The sequence below is a fragment of the Oncorhynchus keta genome, chromosome 21 (assembly GCF_023373465.1).
Source record: "Oncorhynchus keta strain PuntledgeMale-10-30-2019 chromosome 21, Oket_V2, whole genome shotgun sequence".
NCBI lineage: Eukaryota > Metazoa > Chordata > Actinopteri > Salmoniformes > Salmonidae > Oncorhynchus > Oncorhynchus keta.
This window is the reverse complement of record NC_068441.1, coordinates 26,421,003-26,446,277: the sequence shown is the minus strand read 5'-3', so window position 1 is coordinate 26,446,277 and position 25,275 is coordinate 26,421,003. Positions and strand designations below refer to the sequence as shown.

The window sequence follows — 25,275 nt, the reverse complement described above, 5'->3', positions numbered from 1 at the left end:
TCAGATTGACCAAAAAGTTACACATTGCAGCTTTAATTTATGGGATTGTTTTGACGCTATATCATTACGACTCAGAGGGAAGTAGAAGTAGTGTGAGTCGGTGTGTCTCACCCTGTCCCCAGGCTTGAGGACCTGCTCGTTCTTGGGCCCCAGTTTATTGAGGAGGGTGTAGGCCAGCTTCACACTGCGGCTCCACAGCTTTCCTGATGGAGGGAGAAGGGGAGGAGGGAGGAGGAGAGGAAAGAGGGAGGGCGGGCATCGTAAATAACAGTGGCACACTCTGACAATCAATCTCATACTCCTCCTTCATAACCCTCCATTACTTTGATTACTCTATCCACACAATGTCTACAGTATAGTACCAACCATATCCTAAAATAATAAAAGAAATAAATGATCCAGGGCCAGACCTTGAACCTCCCTATATAGTAAGTAGAGTTATTTAAATGTAAGCAATCATATTACCGTGAGGGGGTTAAGACTGTAACGTACCGTACGTCAGTGTGTACAGGGGTTTGTGTGTGGGCCAAGTTTCTTACAGTACATCAGTGTGTACAGGGGTTTGTGTGTGGGCCAAGTTTCTTACAGTACATCAGTGTGTACAGGGGTTTGTGTGTGGGCCAAGTTTCTTACAGTACATCAGTGTGTACAGGGGTTTGTGTGTGGGCCAAGTTTCTTACAGTACATCAGTGTGTACAGGGGTTTGTGTGTGGGCCAAGTTTCTTACAGTACATCAGTGTGTACAGGGGTTTGTGTGTGGGCCAAGTTTCGTACCGTATGTCAGTGTGTACAGGGGTTTGCCAGTGATGTCCAAGGCGGTGAGGGCGGGGCTCTTGCCCTGTGTGGCCCCCCAGCGAACCAGGGCAGCCTGGAGGGCAGGAGGCCAGTTACTGACCACCCCCAGGGGCTCCCCCTTCACTGGGATGATCGGACGTCCCTCTGGCCGCGGGGTGTTGGGGTCCGGCTGAGGCACTGGAGGAGGGGACGGGGGAGCAGTATTAACCAGAGAGCACCTTTGAGGTTGGTACAGAGCAATGGAAATAAAAATATTGTAGGTGACATTGACAGATATATAGTCTGATCCCAGATCTGTTTGTGCTGACTGGAGTTGGCAAGACTGCACTAACAGATCTGGGACCAGGCTAAGAGAGATCTACTGATTGAAGAATAAATGGTGACTCACTCTCTACAATTTCCTCCTGGTCGTCCATGAAGAACTCACTGAAGGGGGCCTCTTGGGCCTCTTCAAGGTGTTGAGCAGCTGCTGAATCTTAGTGGACACCCTGCTGTTAACCGGGACACCTGGAGGGTGGGGGGTGGTTGGTCCGACAAACACTGTCACACACACACACTCTCCCTGCCCCGATACACAAAGTCTTCATTTCACACACAACTCTGGCTTGCCTTCTTTCGCCAGAACATTTCTCCACTCTCAGTCTGCTAGTTTTTAATCAACATCATAATTTCCCACTGCAAGCTGGCCCCCGGGAGTGGTCAATTCTTAAATTCTTTTTAGAATACGGTCCTTCTGCAGCTCAGTTGGTAGAGCATGGCGCTTGTAACGCCAGGGTAGTGGGTTCGATTCCCGGGACCACCCATACGTAGAATGTATGCACACATGACTGTAAGTCGCTTTGGATAAAAGCGTCTGCTAAATGGCATATATTATTATTATTATATTAGAATGAAAGCCAGTAGACAAAGGGCTCCCTCTACACCAGGACTGGGAGGGTCGGAGTGAGGTAGATGGGAATAGGAATCATTGGATTCATAATTGGAAAACACATGAGGATTCATCCATTTCAGAGGATGGTTCTGGTTTCAGAGATCTACTATTCTCCCTAAAATCATACGGTACAGAGGGTAAGAACAAGTCACAAAGGCACAAACAGTACACAGACGTACAGTGAGGGAAAAAAGTATTTGATCCCCTGCTGATTTTGTACGTGTCACGTTCTGACCTTTATTTCCTTTGTTTTGTCATTATTTAGTATGGTCAGGGCGTGAGTTGGGGTGGGCAGTCTGTTTGTTTTTCTATGATTTGAGGATTTCTATGTTTCGGCCTAGTATGGTTCTCAATCAGAGGCAGGTGTCATTAGTTGTCTCTGATTGAGAATCATACTTAGGTAGCTTGGGTATCACTGTTTGTTTGTGGGTGATTGTCTATGTTAGTTGCTTGTGTCAGCTCAGTTCTTATGATAGCTTCACGGACGTTATTTGTTTATTGTTATAGTGTTTCAGTGTTTTCTTTATTAAAATTCATGATGACACCTACCACGCCGCATTTTGGTCCTCCGATCCTTCTCGCCTCTCCTCTTCAGATGAAGAGGAGGACGACCGTGACAGTACGTTTGCCCACTGACAAAGAAATGATCCGTCTATAATTTTAATGGTAGGTTTATTTGAACAGTGAGAGACAGAATAACAACAACAAAAAAAATCGAGAAAAAAACGCATTTCAAGCATGTTAGAAATTGATTTGCATTTTAATGAAGGAAATAAGGATTTGAACCCTCTGCAAAACATGACTTCGTACTTGGTGGCAAAAACCCTTGTTATCCCACTCCTCTTTGCAGATCTTCTCCAAGTCATTAAGGTTTCGAGGCTGACGTTTGGCAACTCGAACCTTCAGCTCCCTCCACATATTTTCTATGGGATTAAGGTCTGGAGACTGGCTAGGCCACTCCAGGACCTTAATGTGCTTCTTCTTGGGCCACTCCTTTGTTGCCTTGGCTGTGTGTTTTGGGTCATTATCATGCTGGAATACCCATCCACGACCCATTTTCAATGCCCTGGCTGAGGGAAGGAGGTTCTCACCCAAGATTTGACGGTACATGGCCCCGTCCATCGTCCCTTTGATGCGGTGAAGTTGTCCTGTCCCCTTAGCAGAAAAACACCCCCAAAGCATAATGTTTCCACCTCCATGTTTGACAGTGGGGATGGTGTTCTTGGGGTCATAGGCAGCATTCCTCCTCCTCCAAACACGGCGAGTTGAGGGGATGCCAAAGAGCTCCATTTTGGTCTCATCTGACCACAACACTTTGACCCAGTTGTTCTCTGAATCATTCAGATGTTCATTGGCAAACTTCAGACGGACATGTATACGTGCTTTCTTGAGCAGGGGGACCTTGCGGGCGCTGAAGGATTTCAGTCCTTCACGGCGTAGTGTGTTACCAATTGTTTTCTTGGTGACTATGGTCCCAGCTGCCTTGAGATCATTGACAAGATCCTCCCGGGTAGTTCTGGGCTGATTCCTCACTCATGATCATTGCAACTCCACGAGGTGAGATCTTGCATGGAGCCCCAGGCCGAGGGAAATTGACAGTTCTTTTGTGTTTCTTCCATTTGCGAATAATCGCACCAACTGTTGTCACCTTCTCACCAAGCTGCTTGGAGATGGTCTTGTAGCCCATTCCAGCCTTGTGTAGGTCTACAATCTTGTCCCGGACATCCTTGGAGATCTTTCTGATTGAGAGGGGGTCAAATACTTATTTCCCTAATTAAAATGCAAATCAATTTATAACCTTTTTGACATGCGTTTTTCTGGATGTTTTTGTTATTCTGTCTCTCACTGTTCAAATAAACCTAGAATTAAAATTATAGACTGATAAATTCTTTGTCAGTGGGCAAACGTACAAAATCAGCACGGGATCAAATATTTTTCCCTCACTGTATATATTCTCATAGGGAATGTGTTACCTCTTCTGTTACCTATTGTCAGTCAAAATAACATGTGACAGGGTGGAAAAAGACCAGAAGAAAAGAAAGCAACATGGTTTGGTTAATGATATGGTCCAGTCGGAGAGCAAAAGTTATTCAGGAAAAAATACTTATTACTTCAAAAAAGTTATTTTCAATGGAAATGCAAAATTGTATGAATCAACGAGGACACACACTCACAATCTCACACATAGACACACTTCCGTACTCCTACGTGACCCATCTCTCACACACACACACACACACACGCACACACACACACGCACGCACACACACACACGCACACGCACCTTAATAGAGATGCTATTCTTACCGTCGGCTGTCTCCATCATGCCGGAGTGACTCTGTCCGCGGCTCATCCCCCGGACCACGGGAGGGTTGTTGGGCCGGTCCACCTGAGAGAAGTCCCTGGCCTGGGGGGCCGCTGTTGTCACATCTGGGGGGGGGGCACTGTTCTCTGAAGGGCCTGGGAGGAAGGCAGGGTGATTTTATCTGGGGTTACAGGTCATGACGTTCTAGTGTTGTGATCATGAGGACATATCTTACCGATACGTGCGTGAGCCAGCATGTCAGCTATGACTGGATGCTGTAGTTGTGGTTGGTACTGCGGCTGGTACTGCGGCTGGTACTGGGGCTGATACTGGGGCTGATACTGGGGCTGATACTGGGGCTGATACTGGGGCTGGGCTTGGGGTTGGGATGGTTGAGGCTGGGGCTTGCCCTCTCCATGGGACAGGGTGGAGGAGGCAGAGGAGGAGGTGGACGAGCCTTGGACAGAGTGGTTGATCCAGGAGTCAGGGCTCTGCAGACTCGGGGGCTGCAGCAGAGAGGGAGTGTCCAGAGCCTCCAAATCGGCTCCCACTGACGACTGCCTCAGCAGAGCACTCTCATTCTCTGAACCTGACGACGAGTCTGAGATAGGAGAAAGCGTAAGAGAGAGAATTAGAAAGAGAGCGTGTGACATTAGGATTAAACTCTACAGTACTAACAATAAAGCTTACGTAGGCTGTTCCTGAGGAAATAGAAGCAGTCAGGCTGATTTGAGGGGGTCAGTCCTACGCTACCTGGTGGGGTGCAGTTCATGACGGGCGACTGGACGTAGGTGGAGCGGCGTTTGGTGGGCATGGGCAGTGCCATCTTGTCCTCCTTATGTTTGGCCAACGCAGCCTGCACCGTCTCTGTGTGGATATCTGAGGCAACAAGAGAGAGAGAAGGAGAGAGAGAGGGGAAGAAGGCAAGAGGAAGAAATTACCCTTTCGAATTTGGATGCTCGGATAGGGATGGAGAGGAAGAACTTGAACATGAGAACACCCACGGATAAACTTGAGTTTTTTCTTCTGAAATCTAAGTGAAAGTACCAATGACGGAGACCTTTCAATAATCATTATTCCATAGATATTGATGCATAAGACAATCAGTGTTCTGTCAAAAGCTGAAGTGATGTTTGACTTTTAACCATCAGAGGAGAAGAGATGCCAGTTCGGTCCTGCTGTAACAGGAAACCACTGTTTGTGTGCTGGAGAGAGGGTCTATTACGATCCTCACCCATCCCTTACCTTTAGAAAGTATTCACAGCACACCCCTTGATGTTTTGGAATACTTATCTAATTAAGATATATTAATGTTTTATTTTCCATCATTTTTTTAAATAAATGTTCACATTTTTCTTTCACTTTGTCATTTTAGAGTATTTTGTGTACATCATTGACAAAAAATAATTTTTAATCGCACTTTGTAACAACAAATCATGGAAAAAGTCAGGGGTGTGAATACTTTCTTTAGGCAGTGTACATTCATACATGCACGCACCCACCACACACACAGGTACGCAGTCATGTACGCAAGCATGCACCCAACACACACACACACACACACAAACACACACTTCTTCATGAGAGATACAATCAGAATACATGGCTACATGGAAGAGAATCTACATAAACCGTCATCAAAAACAACACATTAACCAACACTATAGAATGTCACATGATAACATTTGATTCTTCTAAAAAACCATAGAAACATGAGAGAATGACCATCACATATGTTTGAGAGGCCGAGAGGCGTCTCTGTGGATATAGGTGAGGTTGCCGCACGGCAACCAAGAAATGAATAGCAGAGACTACACGCATACACACTAGAAGCACCTCAGCCTAGCAACACACACACACACTGGCTGCTACCTTCCACACACCCATGTAAATGCATATAGGCTACATACACGTGCACACAAGACAAGCCCTTCTGGATCTAAACATCAATAATATTGCTGACAGCTAATTCTACATCATCTTGCCCACACCCTCGCCGTCTTCCTTTCTCTGTACCTCTCCTCCCCTACCATGAGACTGAGGTGTCAGCAGGTTCATCATAAGGTCATAAGGAGGATGAAACCATCCAGACTTGCCTTCTCCCTGACCCCTCACTCTATCCCTCCTCTCTATCCCTCCTCTCTATCTCTACTCTATATCCCCTCTCTCTGTCCCCTCTCAGTCCCGCTCCATTTCTATGTGATATTCCTCTGTTATCCAGTAGTAAAACTGTGTTTTTCCTCAATACTCTTCAAACTCCGTCTCCATTATCCCTGCATCCTATTTGTTTCCACCTGACTACCAGCTACCACTCCCTTTCCCTCTTTTCCAATCCTTCTTCGCTTTGCCCCAAATCCAGTCAGACTTCCAGCAAGATCCCCAGAGATCCCTTCAGATATCAAATGGAACTTGAAGAAAACGTTCATGCAGTTCTCTCTATCTGGTCAGCTGTCCTATAGGATCCAATAGATCACACACAATGGTAGTCCTTCAGCCCCTCTGGCACATCAGACTGGCATTGATTTAGTGTGTGAGAGATTGATTTAGAGAGAGAGACAGAGAGAGGGAGAGAGCGAAAGAGAGAGAGAGAGAGAGAGCACAAGAGAGAAATCAGTTATTTTGTGTCTTTTCAACCATCTAAAGATCCATTCTAACAATCCTTCCCTGCAATCTTTAGAATCTACAATAGAATTCTATGGTTCTGAGTTCATCCATCCTGTTTAGTATTCCCCCTGCTCTCTCCACAGCCCAGCACATTGCCAAGCCGTGACGTCCCTCCACACTCACAGTGTGAGGGATCTGGACTCCTGGGCTCCCCTGTAGAGGGGCTGCTGAACACTGTAAGAAGTATAGGGACTTTTCTTTCTCCAAAACCCAACAGGACTCACACACACACACACACACACATGACCTCAGACAGTATTCACACTCTAACACACACGCTCAAAGCAGTGCTGCCCTTTTATTGGTGTTTGAGACAATTATGGGATTACAAGATTCTGCTTCAAAACTATATTACTGGTTATATTGATCGAAATTAAAGAAAATACTGAGAGAATAGATAAAAGCTAACATAAATGAAAAACTCAACATTATTGACTATGACTGGATTTCCTTAGGTGACTTTAAGTGTCGATTTAAAACATAAACTTATGTAAGGATAGAAGTTGTTGCTCACCTGATCGGTAGCGGTCATCCCTGGTCCCTCCGCTGCGGTGCGGTCGTCGGGAGCGCAGATCACGGCAGCGAGAAGAGGAGCTGGGGGAGGAGCCTGTGTGTGAGTGCTGACATGGGTGGAGCCAGAGGCGTTGCTAGGACCAGGAGCATGTGCGTCATAGGCAGGGGGGGGGGGTTCTACTGGGGAGCACAACAAAAATTAAGTAGATGATTATGAGATCACAAGACAGTAAACAAAGTACATAGTATATAGAAGGTAATGTACCACAGAGTACATGTATAGAGATGTCCTTTCCATAGATGCAGACAGAAAGGGCTCAGATCTCTCCATGCTTTCAGTTCTTCCCTTCACCTGACTAGGGATGTGGCTGTCATGAAAATTTGTCAGCTGGTGATTGTCAAGCAAATAACTGTCGGTCTCACGGTAATTGACCGTTAATTAACATAAACACATTTAGCATCTCTGGGCTTCGACACACAGCCTATAAACCACTGATGCAGACCTTTGAAACATTTCCATTTTGAAAAGTCTAATAAATCCATGTTATATAACCTACACCATCACAATACATCCATTATTTACTTTAGACTGATCTAAAGAAACATGATATGAAGAAAATGGAGTCTATTTCAGAAGAACTATTTCAGAAGAACAGAATAGCATACTCTGAGTTGACTTATGTTAGGCCCTGATGTGGCTATGCCATATGGCTGTGGGCTACACTAGTTCTTTTAGCAGACAAGATTTGCTTAGAATTCCGTGGCATTAGTTTTATTATTTTATAGTATGAAGAATACAATTGAACATATCTGAATGAAACAGAAAGGATATTTTCTCCAAAACTATTTAAGGGAGTTCGTACATGCAGCTATTCTGTGTTGAGCGGTTAACAAAGAAGGTCCTCCTGTATGTTTAATTTAGAGTTATTCATGCAACTTTAGTTGTGATTAGGGTCGGAAACTTTCCGGTAAATTTCCATGGGAAGTTAAGCCCGGGTATTTGGGGAATTTTGCTTAAATTCATAAAAAAAAGTGAAACTTGAAAGGCAATAAGACAATTCTAGCTCTTGTGGCATATTTTGGTTCAACTATCCCCAATTCAATGCATGCACAGTGCATTCTTCCATCACATGTGCAGTGCACTCTTCCATCACATGTTCAGCTGATTCTCAAGATCTTGCACACTAATGAGATGCTATTGAGCCCACTCTACTACACTGTCTGAGCCAAGGACTACATGCTTTCTGGTAAGTTTTGATTACAATACTGGGTGGGGTGAATATATTTTATATGACATCCATGATTTTTTGTTAACTAGTAAATAGTAGCCTACAGCAAAGTGTGCTTCTATCCTTTCTAACTTAACAATTTCTGCTAGTTAGATTTTGCTACCATGTGGGTTTTAGCTTGCTTGAGCCTGCTAACTGAGGAGTGTTAATTCACCTGTTTCCATACATGTTTCATTTTAAATCAATTATCTCACAAAGGAGTTGTTTAATCTAACTGTTTAACTATTTATCTGTACATGGAATTGTATTTTTTATTTATGAATTATTTTCCTAATCTTTACAGGAAAATACCATGGGCAGTATCTGATGTGTGGAGACATTTCACTGCAGCTAATGTAGAAGGAAAAGCTGTGTAAATTTGCAAATACTGTGCCAAATCATATGTGAGAATGCAACAAAGATGCAGAATCGTCTGGCCAAGTGCATAAAGTTCCCTCAGTGCTCACAACCTCTGAGAAAAGTCCCTCTACTTCTATTCGAGGTGAAAATGATGAATCCGACACCTTATCGATAGCAACAGCTAATGGTCCTTCTGAAATCAGAAGTTTGTTTGACTCAATGGAGGAAAGTAGTCAGGGAAATGCTGATGAATGTCTTGCTTGAGCTGTGTACGCAACTGGTTCACCTCTGATGCTCACAGGCAATGTGTATTGAAAGAGATTTCTGAATGTTCTTCGCTCAGCATACACTCCTCCAACCAGACATGCTGTATCTACTCATTTGCCGGATGTAGAATTCAACAGAGTTCAAGTGAAAGTCAAGCAAATCATAGAGAAAGCAGGCTGTATTGCAATCATCTATGATGGGTGGTTGAATGTTCGTGGGCAAGGAATAATTAACAACATCATCTCCACCCCACAACCAGTATTGTACAAGAGCCCAGACACAAGGGACAACAGACACACCGGTCTCTACATTGCAGATGAGCTGAAGGCAGTCATCAATGACCTTGAACCACAGAAGATATTTGCACTGGTGACAGACAATGCTGCGAACATGAAGGCTGCTTGGTCTAAAGTGGAGGAGCCCTACCCTCACATCACACCCATTGGCTGTGCTGCTCATGCATTGAATCATGGTACTGAAAACAATGGATACACTCTACAAGAGAGCCAAGGAAATTGTTAGGTATATGAAGGGTCATCAAGTTATAGCAGCAATCTACCTCACCAAGCAAAGTGAGAAGAATAAAAGCACCACATTGAAGCTGCCAGCAACACCCGTTGGGAGGGTGTTGTCATCATGTTTGACAGTCTCCCGGAGGGGAAGGAGTCTCTCCAAGAAATGTCCATATCACAGTCTACCGATATGTACAGCCCCATCAAGAGGATCCTCCTGGAATGTATTTTGGGAGAGAGTGGTAAGCAGCCTGAAACTCCTGAAACCTATATAGCAGTAGCCATTGCACGGATTGAGGAAGACAATGCCATCCTGTCTGATGTTCATAATCTGCTTGCAGATGTAAGAGAATAAATCTGTACTGCCCTGCCCACTCCACTGTTGATTTTTTAAAAATACATTAAAAGCGTGAAGACTTCAGCCTGAAGCCCATACAAGCCGCAGCGTACATATTGGTCCCCAAGTATGCTGGCAAGAGCATCCTGTCTGGTGCAGAGATGAACAACGCCTATGGTCCCATCACTACCTTGTCTCGCCACATTGGCCTGGATGAGGGAAAGGTTCTTGGCAGTCTGGCGAAGTACACTTCCAAGCAAGGGCTTTGGGATGGAGATGCAATATGGCAGTCGTGACAACATATCTCATCAGCCACCTGGTGGAAGGGACTTTGTGGATCTGTGGCGCTTTCACCTGTTGCCTCCATCATCCTTCAAATCCCAACAACATCAGCCGCCTCAGAGTGCAACTGGTTGGGAACACACACACCAAAGCACGCAACAGGCTGACCAATAAAAGAGTTGAAAGATTTGTGGCCATCCGGGCAAATTTGATGCTTTTTGAGCCTGACAATGAGCCATCCTCAACAAGGATGGAAAGTGACAATGAAGATGAGGCCTCAGAGTCTGATGTTCAAGAGGTGAAAATTGAGGAGGTCCAGGGAGAAGACATGGAAGCCTGTGAGGAAGACAACTAAAGCTTTAGTTTCAAGACTATCATTGTCCTTCTGTAGCTCAGTTGGTAGAGCATGGCGCTTGTAACGCCAGGGTAGTGGGTTCGATTCCCGGGACCACCCATACGTAGAATGTATACACACATGACTGTAAGTCGCTTTGGATAAAAGCGTCTGCTAAATGGCATATATTATTTTACAGATGTATGTTGAAAAGGTTTTTGGGAGATGTGATGGATCACATCGTCATTTCCAGTCACAACTTGCAGACTTGTTTACGTGTTGCTGTGCGTTTTGTTGCCAACCTTACTTTGCTACCTGACAACTTTACGTTTTTATCTTTTTAATTACCGTTTATATTTCTAGTTTTTCCTTCACTCAACTTTTTTTCATTCAACTTTTTACTCCGGACGCTTTATCTGCTTTACATGGATCGTCAGGACCTCCAACAGGAATGCTCAACCGGTGTCACTCATTCAGCTGACAGAAACTTTCAACCGGTTTTCCCCATTAAGCAGCGAGTCAGAGTCAGAGGCCGAGTCTTCTCTTGTCTCTATTCCTCCCGTTACGGGGTCTGAGATGGCGAAGCCTCCAACCATTAGCTCTGACAAATTGAAAACCCTAGTCATTGGCGACTCCATTACCCGCAATATTAGACTTAAAAAGAATCATCCAGCGATCATACACTGTTTACCAGGGGGCAGGGCTACCGACGTTTAAGGCTAATCTGAAGATGGTGCTGGCTAAAACTAAAACTGGCGAGTATAGGGATATTGTTATCCACGTCGGCACCAACGATGTTAGGATGAAACAGTCAGAAGTCACCAAGTGCAACATAGCTTCAGCATGTAAATCAGCTAGAAAGATGTGTTGGCATCGAATAATTGTCTCTGGCCCCCTCCGAGTTAGGGGGAGTGATGAGCTCAACAGCAGAGTCTCACAACTCAATCGCTGGTTGAAAACTGTTTTCTGCCCCTCCCAAAAGATAGAATTTGTAGATAATTGGCCCTCTTTCTGGGACTCACCCACCCCAAGCCTGGCCTGCTGAGGAGTGACGGACTCCATCCTAGCTGGAGGGGTGCTCTCATCTTATATACCAACATAGACAGGGCTCTTACTCCTCTAGCTCCACAATGAAATTGGGTGCAGGCCAGGCAGCAGGCTGTTAGCCAGCCTGCCAGCTGACTGTGCTAGTGGAGTCTGCCACTAGCACAGTCAGTGTAGTCAGCTCAGCTATCCCCATTGAAACCGTGTCTGCGCCTCGACCAAGGTTGAGCAAAACTAAACATGGCGGTGTTCGCCTTAGCAATCTCACTAGGATAAAGACCTCCTCCATTCCTGTCATTATTGAAAGAGATTGTGATACCTCACATCTCAAAATAGGGCTACTTAATGTTAGAACCCTCACTTCAAAGGCAGTTATAGTCAATGAACTAATCACTGATCATAATCTTGATGTGATTGGCCTGACTGAAACATGGCTTAAGCCTGAGGAATTTACTGTGTTAAATGAGGCCTCACCTCCTGGTTACACTAGTGACCATATCCCCCGTGCATCCTGCAAAGGTGGAGGTGTTGCTAACATTTACGATAGCAAATTTCAATTTACAAAAAAAAAAGACATTTTCGTATTTTGAGCTTCCAGTCATAAAATCTATGCAGCCAACTCAATCACTTTTTATAGCTACTGTTTACAGGCCTCCTGGGCCATATACAGTGTTCCTCACTGAGTTCCCTGAATTCCTATCGGACCTTGTAGTCATAGCAGATAATATTCACAATTTTGGTGATTTTAATATTCACATGGAAAAGTCCACAGACCCAATCCAAAAGGCTTTCAGAGCCATCATCGATTCAGTGGGTTTTGTCCAACATGTCTCTTCACCTACTCACTGTCACAGTCATACTCTGGACCAAGTTTTGTCCCATGGAATACATGTTGTGGATCTTAATGTTTTTCCTCATAAACCTGGACTATCGGACCACCATTTTATTACGTTTGCAATCGCAAAAAATAATCTGCTCAGACCCCAACCAAGGAGCATCAAAAGTCGTGCTATAGCTTCTCAGACAACACAAAGATTCCTTGATGCCCTTCCAGACTCCCTCTGCCTACGTCAGAGGACAAAAATCAGAAATAAATAAATAAATAATAACCCTAACCACCTAACTGAGGAACTCAATTTAACCTTGCGCAATACCCTAGATGCAGTTGCACCACTAAAAACTAAAAACATTTGTCATAAGAAACTAGCTCCCTGGTATACAGAAAATACCCGAGCTCTGAAGCAAGCTTCCAGAAAATTGGAACGGAAATGGCGCCACACTAAACTGGTCCTTCTGTAGCACAGTTGGTAGAGCATGGCGCTTGTAACGCCAGGGTAGTGGGTTCGATTCCCGGGACCACCCATACGTAGAATGTATGCACACATGACTGTAAGTCGCTTTGGATAAAAGCGTCTGCTAAATGGCATATATTATTATTATATTAAACTGCAAGTCTTCCGACTAGCTTGGAAAGACAGTGCCGTGCAGTATCGAAGAGCCTTCACTGCTGCTTGATCATCCAATTTTTCCAACTTAATTGAGGTACATAAGAATAATCCTAAATTAATTTTTGATACTGTCGCAAAGCTAACTAAAAAGCAGCATTCCCCAAGTGAGGATGGCTTTCACTTCAGCAGTAATACATTCATGAACTTCTTTGAGGAAAAGATCATGATCATTAGAATGCAAATTACGGAGTCCTCTTTAAATCTGCGTATTCCTCCAAAACTCAGTTGTCCTGAGTCTGCACAACTCTGCCAGGACCTAGGATCAAGAGAGACACTCAAGTGTTTTAGTACGATATCTATTGACACAATGATGAAAATAATCATGGCCTCTAAACCTTCAAGCTGCATACTGGACCCTATTCCAACTAAACTACTGAAAGAGCTGTTTCCTGTGCTTGGCCCTCCTATGTTGAACATAATAAACGGCTCTCTCTCCACCGGATGTGTGGAACAAACTCACTAAAAGTGGCAGTAATAAAGCCTCTCTTGAAAAAGCCAAACCTTGACCCAGAAAATATAAAAACTAATCAGCCTGTATCGAATCTTCCATTCCTCTCAAAAAAAATGGAAAAAGCTGTTGCACAGCAAATCACTGCCTTCCTGAAGACAAACAATGTATATACGAAATGCTTCAGTCTGGTTTTAGACCCCATCATAGCACTGATACTGCACTTGTGAAGGTGGTAAATGACTTTTTAATGGCGTCAGACCGAGGCTCTGCATCTGTTCTCATGCTCCTAGACCTTAGTGCTGCTTTTGATACCATCGATCACCACATTCTTTTGGAGAGATTGGAAACCCAAATTGGTCTACACGGACAAGTTCTGGCCTGGTTTAGATCTTATCTGTCGGAAAGATATCAGTTTGTCTCTGTGAATGGTTTGTCCTCTGACAAATCAACTGTACATTTTGGTGTTCCTCAAGGTTCCGTTTTAGGACCACTATTGTTTTCATTATATATTTTACCTCTTGGGGATGTCATTTGAAAACATAATGTTAACTTTCACTGCTATGCGGATGACACACAGCTGTTCATTTTGATGAAACATGGTGAAGCCCTAAAATCGCCCTCGCTAGAAGCATGTGTTTCAGACAGAAGGAAGTGGATGGCTGCAAACTTTTGACTTTTAAACCCGGACAAAACAGAGATGCTTGTTTTAGGTCCCAAGAAACAAAGAGATCTTCTGTTGAATCTGACAATTAATCTTGATGGTTGTACAGTCACCTCAAATAAAACTGTAAAGGACCTTGGCGTTACTCTGGACCCTAATCTCTCTTTTGATGAACATATCAAGACGGTTTCCAGGACAGCTTTTTTCCATCTACGTAACATTTCAAAAATCAGAAACTTTCTGTCCAAAAATGATGCAGAAAAACGTATCCATGCTTTTGTTTCTTCTAGGTTAGACTACTGCAATGCTTTACTTTCCAGCTACCCGGATAAAGCACTAAATAAACTTCAGTTAGTGCTAAATTAGACTGCTAGAATCCTGACTAGAAACAAAAAATGTGATCATATTACTCCAGTGCTAGCCTCCGTACACTGGCTTCCTGTTAAGGCAAGGGCTGATTTCAAGGTTTTACTGCTGAACTTCAAAGCATTACATGGGTTTGCTCCTACCTATCTTTCTGATTTGGTCCTGCCGTACATACCTACACGCACACTACGGTCACAAGACGCAGGCCTCCTAATTGTCCCTAGCAAACAGCTGGAGGCAGGGCTTTCTCCTATAGAGCTCAATTTTTATGGAATCGTCTGCCTACCCATGTGAGAGACGCAGACTCGGTCTCAACCTTTAAGTCTTTATTGAAGACTCATCTCTTCAGTAGGTCATATGATTGAGTGTATTCTGGCCCAGGAGTGTGAAGGTGAACGGAAAGGCTCTGGAGCAACGAACCGCCCTTGCTGTCTCTGCCTGGCCGGTTCCCCTCTCTCCACTGGGATTCTCTGCCTCTAACCCTATTATAGGGGCTGAGTCACTGGCTTACTGGTGCTCTTTCATGCCGTCCCTAGGAGGGGTCCATCACTTGAGTGGATTGAGTCACTGACGTGATCTTCCGGTCTGGGTTGGCGCCCCCCCTTGGGTTGTGCCGTGGCGGAGTTCTTTGTGGGCTATACTCGGCCTTGTCTCAGTATGGTAAGTTGATGGTTGAAGATATCCCTCTAGTGGTGTGGGGGCTGTGCTTTGGCAAAGTGGGTGGGGTTATATCCTTCCTGTTTGGCCCTGTCCGGGGGTATCATCGGATGGGGCCACAGTGTCTCCTGACCCCTCCTGTCTCAGCCTCCAGTATTTATGCTGCAGTAGTTTATGTGTCGGGGGGCTAGGGTCAGTTTGTTATATCTGGAGTACTTCTCCTGTCTTATCCGGTGTCCTGTGTGAATTTAAGTATGCTCTCTCTAATACTCTTTCTTTCTCTCTTTCTTTTTTTCTTTCTTTCTTTCCATCTTTCTCTCGGAGGACCTGAACCCAAGGACCATGCCTCAGGACTACCTGGCATGATGACTCCTTGCTGTCCCCAGTCCACCTGGCCGTGCTGCTGCTCCAGTTTCAATTATTCTGCCTGCGGCTATGGAACCCTGACCTGTTCACTGGACGTGCTACCTGTCCCAGACTTGCTGTTTTCAACTCTCTAGAGACAGCAGGAGCGGTAGAGATACTCTGAATGATCGGCTATGAAAAGCCAACTGACATTTACTGCTGACTTTCTGCAGCCTCGACAACCACTGTGATTATTATTATTTGATCATGCTGGTCATTTATGAACATTTGAACATCTTGGCCATGTCCTGTTATAATCTCCACCCGGCACCGCCAGAAGAGGAGTGGCCACCCCTCATAGCCTGATTCCTCTCTAGGTTTCTTCCAAGGTTTGGGCCTTTCTAGGGAGTTTTTCCTAGCCAGAGGAATGGACATGGGAGGACGGTTTGGACTGCAAGAGTATGGACTATACTTCTTGGGAGGAGATAGACAGGTGGGCGGTCGACCCAGGGAGAGAGCCGGAGCCCGCCTGGGATTCGATGGAGTAGTTCGCGGAAGGTTATCGGAGAATGGAGTTGGCGAAGAAAGCGCGGACGGAAGCCCGAGAGTCACCCCCCTTACCGGGGGGCTAGAGAGACCGGACAGGCACTGTGTTATGCTGTGAAGCGCACGGTGACCCCAGTGTGGGTGCATAGCCCGGTGCGGTACATTCCAGCTCCGCGTATCGGCCGGGCTAGAGTGAGCATTGAGCCAAGTGCCATGAAGCCGGTTCTACGCAGCTGGTCTCCAGTGCGTCTCCTTGGGCCGGCTTACATGGCACCAGCCTTGCGCACGGTGTCCCCGGTTCGCCTGCATAGCCCAGTGCGGGCTATTCCACCTCGCCGCACTGGCAGGGCGACCGGGACCATTCAACCGGGTAAGGTTGGGCAGGCTCGGTGCTCAAGAGCTCCAGTGCGCCTGCACGGTCCGGTCTATCCGTCACCACCTCCACGCACCAGCCCTCCGGTGGCAGCCCCCCGCACCAGGCTGTCTCTCCGGCTCATCCGTACAGGTGCTCCCGCCTGTCCGGCGCTGCTGCCGGAGTCTCCCGCCTGTCCGGCGCTGCTGCCGGAGTCTCCCGCCTGTCCGGCGCTGCTGCCGGAGTCTCCCGCCTGTCCGGCGTTGCTGCCGGACCCTCCCGCCTGTCCGGCGCTGCTGCCGGAGTCTCCCGCCTGTCCGGCGCTGCTGCCGGAGTCTCCCGCCTGTCCGGCGCTGCTGCCGGAGTCTCCCGCCTGTCCGGCGTTGCTGCCGGACCCTCCCGCCTGTCCGGCGCTGCTGCCGGAGTCTCCCGCCTGTCCGGTGCTGCTGCCGGACCCCCTCTGCCCCTCTGTCCCGAGCTGCACCTCTGTCCAGTGGGGTCATTAAGTAGGGTCGCCGTGGTTCGGAGGCCACGGAAGCGGACAAGGTGGGGGACTAAAACTATGGTGAAGTGGGGGCCACGTCCAGCATCAGAGCCGCCACCGCGGACAGATGCCCACCCAGACCCTCCCCAATAGGTTCAGGTTTTGCGGCCGGAGTCTGCACCTTGGGGGGGGGGTACTGTCACACCCTGACCATAGTTTGCTTTGTATGTTTCGGTTGGTCAGGGTGTGAGCTGAGTGGGCATTCAATGTTACATGTCTAGTTTGTCTAGTTCTATGTTTGGCCCGGTATGGTTCTCAGAGGCAGGTGTTCGTCATTGTCACTGTTTTGTGGGTGATTCTCCTTGTTACGGTCTGTGTTACTTTGCACCAGGATTAGGCTGTTTCGGTTTTCGTGGTACGTTTATTGTTTTTGTATTTGATTCGTGTTTACTTTGTTTCATTAAACATGGATTGCAATAGCCACGCCGCATTTTGGTCTGACTCTACTTCACCTAAAGAGAACCGTTACATTTCAGTTAATTCCCACGGAAAGTTTCCACCTCTGAATTATCCCCAAAATGTGCAACCCTAGTGATACAAACGTTGGGCTATATGTTTTGATTTTGAATACATTCTAAGTCTGCATGATGCAACTCTAATGATGATTTGAAAAAAGTTGCATGAAAGGCATGAGCCCTGCTTTGTTTTTTTGCACATGCTGCACACACTTCATCAGTCTCTCATTCACAGTTTGAACGGGAACATCAAATCAAATGTTATTGGTCACATACACATATTTAGCAATGTTATTGAGGGTGAGATGTTATGTGACTAAGTCAGTTAGTGATGTTATGCTATTGCAAACTCTCAAAAATAAATCATCCTATAATCTGATACAATCTTACAAAATGTCATTAGATTCTATATGTGCTTTTACAACATACATTATTTTAATAAAATGTCTAAAGATCTTTACAAAAGGGTTCCATCTAACCATAACAGATTATTATTAGATATTTATTTTCCTTTAACTAGGCAAGTCAGTTAAGAACAAATTCTTATTTACAATGACGGCCTACCCCGCCAAACCCGGACTAAGCTTGGCCAATTGTGTGCCGCCCTATGGGTCTCCCAATCACAGCCAGATGTGATACAGCCTGGATTCGAACCAGGGACTGTAGTGACACCACTTTCACTGACCGCTGAGCCAATCAGGAGCCCTATGTCATCAAGACATTGTAAACAAGGGGGCCGCTTGAGTAATTTCCGAGAATAGCTGATATTTGCATACAATCATTAGTGGGCTAAAGAGGGAAGTGGTGCCTGGCTGTCAGGAGAGGATAATGGTGTTTCTCTGAACTGGAGGAAAGTCTGGAAAAACTGTAGTGACTGGGGGTACCACTAAGAGGGAGCAGTGAGCACCAAACAGCTATGATTATGAACATCATGATGATTTTTGTAAATGAACTAAAACCAAACAAAAAGAGTAGTTGGATATGGTAGGTATGTTCTCATAGGCCGAAGGGGCACATGGATCAAATTCTAAAAGTAGGAAAAGAGAAAAGAGGGGGGATGTATCCAGGATAAGAGGACAGGTCAATGTTTCTTACCTGGTGTTTGCATGAAGAAGGGAAGCAGAAGTTTAGTCTTTTTCTTCTCATATCCCTTCTGAGTGATATCACCTGAGAAAGAAGAGAGTAATGTTTACTATTGTGTTCAAACAATCACAACATGCAACACACACAATACTAGTTCCACAGACAGTACACATACATACAGTTCCTTCAGAAAGAATTCACACTCCTTGACTTATTCCACATTTTGTGGTGTTACAAAGTGTAATTAGAATGAATGGCATTGGAAAACCTCCCTGGTATTTGTTGTTGAATTTGTGCTTGAAATTCACTACTCGACTGAGGGACCTTACAGATAATTGTGTGTGAGGTAGAGATGAGGTAGTCGTTAACAAATCATGTTAAACACCATTTTTTAAATTATATTTCACCTTTATTTAACCAGGTAGGCTAGTTGAGAACAAGTTCTCAATTGCAACTGCGACCTGGCCAAGATAAAGCAAAGCAGTTCGACACATACAACAACACAGAGTTACACATGGAATAAACACACATACAGTCAATAATACAGTCTAAATGTCTATATACAGCATGTGCAAATGAGGTAGGATAAGAGAGGTAAGGCAATAAAAAGGCCATGGTGGCACAATAATTACAATATAGCAATTAAACACTGGAATGGTGTTTAAATCTAGTGAGGCAGGTAAGAGTCTCCAGCTTCAGAGATTTTTGCAGTTCATTCCAGTCATTTGCAGCAGAGAACTGGAAGAATTGGCTTTCGGGATGACCAGTGAGATATACCTGCAGGAGCGCATGCTACAGGTGGGTGCTGCTATGGTGACCAGTGAGATATACCTGCAGGAGCGCGTGCTACAGGTGGGTGCTGCTATGGTTACCAGTGAGATATACCTGCAGGAGCGCGTGCTACAGGTGGGTGCTGCTATGGTTACCAGTGAGATATACCTGCTGGAGCACGTGCTACGGGTGGGTGCTGCTATGGTGACCAGTGAGCTGAGATAAGGCAGGGCTTTACCTAGCAGAGATTTGTAGATGACTTGGAGCCAGTGGGTTTGGCGACGAGTATGAAGCGAGGGCCAGCCAACGAGATCATACAGGTCACAGTGGTGGGTAGTGTATGGGGCTTTGGTGACAAAACAGATGGCACTGCATCCAATTTGTTGAGTAGAGTGTTGGAGGCTATTTTGTAAATGACATCGCCGAAGTCGAGGATCGGTAGGAAGGTCAGTTTTATGATGGTATGTTTGGCAGCATGAGTGTAGGATGCTTTGCTGCGAAATAGGAAGCCGATTCTAGATTTAACTTTGGATTGGAGATGTTTGATATGGGTCTGGAAGGAGAGTTTACAGTCTAACCAGACACCTAGGTATTTTTAGTTGTCCACATATTCTAAGTCAGAGCCGTCCAGAGTAGTGATGCTGGACAGGCGAGCAGGTGCGAGCAGTGATCGGTTGAAGAGCATGCATTTAGTTTTTCCTGCGTTTTAAGAGCAGTTGGAGGCCACGGAAGGAGAGTTGTATGGCATTGAAGCTCATCTGGAGGTTAGTTAACACAGTGTCCAACGAAGGGCCAGAAGTATACAGAATGGTGTCGTCTGCGTAGAGGTGGATCAGAGAATCACCAGCAGAAAGAACATCATTGATGTTTACAGAGAAGAGAGTCGACCTGAGGATTGAACCCTGTGGCCCCCCCATAGACTGCCTGAGGTCCGGACAACAGGCCCTCCGATTTGACACACTGTAGGGGTCCAGATTACTGCACACAGTGAGTCCATACAACGTATTATGTGACTTGTTAAGCACATTTTTACTCCTGAACTTATTTAGGCTTGGCATAACAAAGGGGTTGAAGACATTTCAGATGTTGTTTTTTTATTACTATTCAAAACATAATTCCACTTTGACATTATGGGTTATTGTGTGTCGATCAGTGACACAAAATACAAACTTAATCCATTTTAAATTCTGGCTGTAACACAAGAAAATGTGGAAAAATTCAAGGGGTCTGAATACCTCCTGAAGACTGTAGGTTACTATGTGCACCAAACCTACAGTGGACAAAGACTAATTTGAACAAAAATGACACAATTGTAACCACTTCTTTCCAAACAACAGTGTGTTCTTTATTTAAAATGGCTACACTGGAGAAACTGTGTGTCGGCTATGTGTTCATACTGTAGCACACACACACACACACACACACACACACACACACACACACACACACACACACACACACACACACACACACACACACACACACACACACACACACACACACACACACACACACACACACACACACACACACACACACACACACACACACACACACACACACACACACACACAAATGTCCAACTTTGATGAAGAAATACTAGAATATTTCAACCAATCACTTTTAGGATTAGTGGTTTTCTTTTCCTGTCTGAATTCTTCACATCTCAAAATCTGTTTGGGAAAAATATCTACAATATTTATACTTTAAGGCACTTTGTTGGCAGTTCTTTACCCACTTATTCCCCCCGACTCTCATTATCTGTGGATTACATGAAAATAATTCCAATTCAGATTTTATTATGTAAGAACATTTGTTAACCATATTTTCAAATAGCACCTGACAAATCGGGCAAACCCATAAACCCTGGAAGTAATGGTAAAGGCAAACCCATAAACCCTGGAAGTAATGGTAAAGGCAAACCCATAAACCCTGGAAGTAATGGTAAAGGCAAACCCATAAACCCTGGAAGTAATGGTAAATGCAAACCCATAAACCCTGGAAGTAATGGTAAAGGCAAACCCATAAACCCTGGAAGTAATGGTAAAGGCAAACCCATAAACCCTGGAAGTAATGGTAAAGGCAAACCCATAAACCCTGGAAGTAATGGTAAAGGCAAACCCATAAACCCTGGAAGTAATGGTAAAGGCAAACCCATAAACCCTGGAAGTAATGGTAAATGCAAACCCATAAACCCTGGAAGTAATGGTAAAGGCAAACCCATAAACCCTGGAAGTAATGGTAAAGGCAAACCCATAAACCCTGGAAGTAATGGTAAAGGCAAACCCATAAACCCTGGAAGTAATGGTAAAGGCAAACCCATAAACCCTGGAAGTAATGGTAAAGGCAAACCCATAAACCCTGGAAGTAATGGTAAAGGCAAACCCATAAACCCTGGAAGTAATGGTAAAGGCAAACCCATAAACCCTGGAAGTAATGGTAAAGGCAAACCCATAAACCCTGGAAGTAATGGTAAAGGCAAACCCATAAACCCTGGAAGTAATGGTAAAGGCAAACCCATAAACCCTGGAAGTAATGGTAAAGGCAAACCCATAAACCCTGGAAGTAATGGTAAAGGCAAACCCATAAACCCTGGAAGTAATGGTAAAGGCAAACCCATAAACCCTGGAAGTAATGGTAAAGGCAAACCCATAAACCCTGGAAGTAATGGTAAAGGCAAACCCATAAACCCTGGAAGTAATGGTAAAGGCAAACCCATAAACCCTGGAAGTAATGGTAAAGGCAAACCCATAAACCCTGGAAGTAATGGTAAAGGCAAACCCATAAACCCTGGAAGTAATGGTAAAGGCAAACCCATAAACCCTGGAAGTAATGGTAAAGGCAAACCCATAAACCCTGGAAGTAATGGTAAAGGCAAACCCATAAACCCTGGAAGTAATGGTAAAGGCAAACCCATAAACCCTGGAAGTAATGGTAAAGGCAAACCCATAAACCCTGGAAGTAATGGTAAAGGCAAACCCATAAACCCTGGAAGTAATGGTAAAGGCAAACCCATAAACCCTGGAAGTAATGGTAAAGGCAAACCCATAAACCCTGGAAGTAATGGTAAAGGCAAACCCATAAACCCTGGAAGTAATGGTAAAGGCAAACCCATAAACCCTGGAAGTAATGGTAAAGGCAAACCCATAAACCCTGGAAGTAATGGTAAAGGCAAACCCATAAACCCTGGAAGTAATGGTAAAGGCAAACCCATAAACCCTGGAAGTAATGGTAAAGGCAAACCCATAAACCCTGGAAGTAATGGTAAATGCAAACCCATAAACCCTGGAAGTAATGGTAAAGGCAAACCCATAAACCCTGGAAGTAATGGTAAATGCAAATGGGGTAAGAAACCTAATTGAACTGCCTGTAGTTGGATTCCCAATTCCCACATCAGACTTTAGCAACCCTGGTAATGACCCTCTATGCTCAACAAGGTGTGGTGTATTACCCATCTGTTCAAACACAGGCCTTGTATAAGTCACTTCCATTTGAGAGAGGGGGGACAGAGATTAAGCAAATGAAATGAGGAATGAAAAGGGGGAAAGGGAAGAACAACAGAGATGACCAGAAAACAGTGATAGATTAAAGTACCTAGCTACTAGTGGCAGTGGTCTGACAGAGAGAAGGACGGATGGAAAGACATGAGCTGGATGATGAGTGTTGGTGTCACTCCAGTGACAGGATGAGAGGAGGAAGTGGAGGGAGAGAGAGGACTAAATATGGAGACCCATGGATGCCAGTGTAGGATGGTATGGATCAGAGATATACACAGAGAGTGGGGGGAGGACAGAAGAGGAGAAGAGAGGAGAGATAAGGGAGAGGAAGAAAATGGAGGAGGAGAAAGAGTGAATGGGACTTAGGGGAGGAAAGGATGGGTACACAGAGGTGGATGAATGTAGAGCTGGGGTGATGGCCGGTTATAGTGAACATGTCTATTGCGTGTCAGTCAGCACTCTACTTTCTCGTTCTCTTTTTCTCACTCTCTCCCTCTCTTCTCTCTTGCCTGACTGAGTTCTCTGCCTGAGAATCTGGCCTTGAAGCAGAGCAGCCTCTCTGCCAACCACCTCCGTAGGCACTGCTGCCACACACACACACACACACGCACACGCACACGCACGCACGCGCACGCACGCACGCACGCACACGCACGCACACACGCACGCACGCACACACGCACACACACACACACACACGCACGCACACACTCTCCCACGCATACACAATCCATCTGGAGTGCATTCACCTCATTATCCCCCCTGTTGAACACAGATGATAAATATGCCCCTCCTCAAGCCCTCTGTTCTACCTCCTCCCCCACCTCCCTCCCTCCCCCTGTGAACAGCTGTTGAACTAACCCCTGACCGCCCTGCAGAGTCTGAGATAACATTTCAATAATGTTTCAATAAAGGCTGAGGGTTTCCGTTATTTTACGGTTAGCTGAGATTACAATTCAATAACACTTCGATAAGGGCTGAGGGTTGAGTGTCTGACGGTTCACCTAATCTGAACGGGTGATCTCTTTATCTGAGGCCAGAAATGAGATTCCTTCTGGGTAGTATCATCTCGAAGAGCTCTCAGCGGGCAGTGGACCTAAACCCAGATTACAGATTAGAAACCTGGCTGAGGAAAAGGCAGGAAATGCCAAGGTGAGTTTTATATGTTCCAGTGGTCTCCTTCTATAGGGATTCTAAAGGGCTTCTCCCTGAACAGACACAGTCCATAATATATACATAGGGATTCAGTATACAAATACGTACCCTACACAGAGACACAGTTCAGTAGGTCTATTTTATTTAGATGCACATTGAAGCAGAGTAAATTACCCAAATGTAGGTGTAACCGATGTGAAAGGACTAGCCGATGTAACAGATGTGAAAGGACTAGCCGATGTAACAGATGTGAAAGGACTAGCCGATGTAACAGATGTGAAAGGACTAGCCGATGTAACAGATGTGAAAGGACTAGCCGATGTAACAGATGTGAAAGGACTAGCCGATGTAACAGATGTGAAAGGACTAGCCGATGTAACAGATGTGAAAGGACTAACCGATGTAACAGATGTGAAAGGGCTAGCCGATGTAACCGATGTGAAAGGACTAGCCGATGTAACCGATGTGAAAGGACTAGCCGATGTAACCGATGTGAAAGGGCTAGCCGATGTAACCGATGTGAAAGGGCTAGCCGATGTAACCGATGTGAAAGGACTAGCCGATGTAACCGATGTGAAAGGACTAGCCGATGTAACCGATGTGAAAGGACTAGCCGATGTAACCGATGTGAAAGGACTAGCCGATGTAACCGATGTGAAAGGACTAGCCGATGTAACCGATGTGAAAGGACTAGCCGATGTAACCGATGTGAAAGGGCTAGCCGATGTAACCGATGTGAAAGGGCTAGCCGATGTAACCGATGTGAAAGGACTAGCCGATGTAACAGATGTGAAAGGGCTAGCCGATGTAACAGATGTGAAAGGACTAGCCGATGTAACAGATGTGAAAGGACTAACCGATGTAACAGATGTGAAAGGGCTAGCCGATGTAACCGATGTGAAAGGGCTAGCCGATGTAACCGATGTGAAAGGGCTAGCCGATGTAACCGATGTGAAAGGGCTAGCCGATGTAACCGATGTGAAAGGGCTAGCCGATGTAACCGATGTGAAAGGGCTAGCCGATGTAACAGATGTGAAAGGACTAGCCGATGTAACAGATGTGAAAGGACTAGCCGATGTAACAGATGTGAAAGGACTAACCGATGTAACAGATGTGAAAGGGCTAGCCGATGTAACAGATGTGAAAGGGCTAGCCGATGTAACAGATGTGAAAGGACTAGCCGATGTAACAGATGTGAAAGGGCTAGCCGATGTAACCGATGTGAAAGGGCTAGCCGATGTAACAGATGTGAAAGGACTAGCCGATGTAACA

The 25,275-nt window shown here is 45.3% G+C and overlaps 1 pseudogene; it reads right to left on the bottom strand.

Annotated features, from left to right (window-relative positions):
- LOC118372676 (disco-interacting protein 2 homolog B-A-like) overlaps positions 1 to 25,275 on the bottom strand; it is an 88,896-nt pseudogene that overhangs the window by 32,862 nt on the left and 30,759 nt on the right.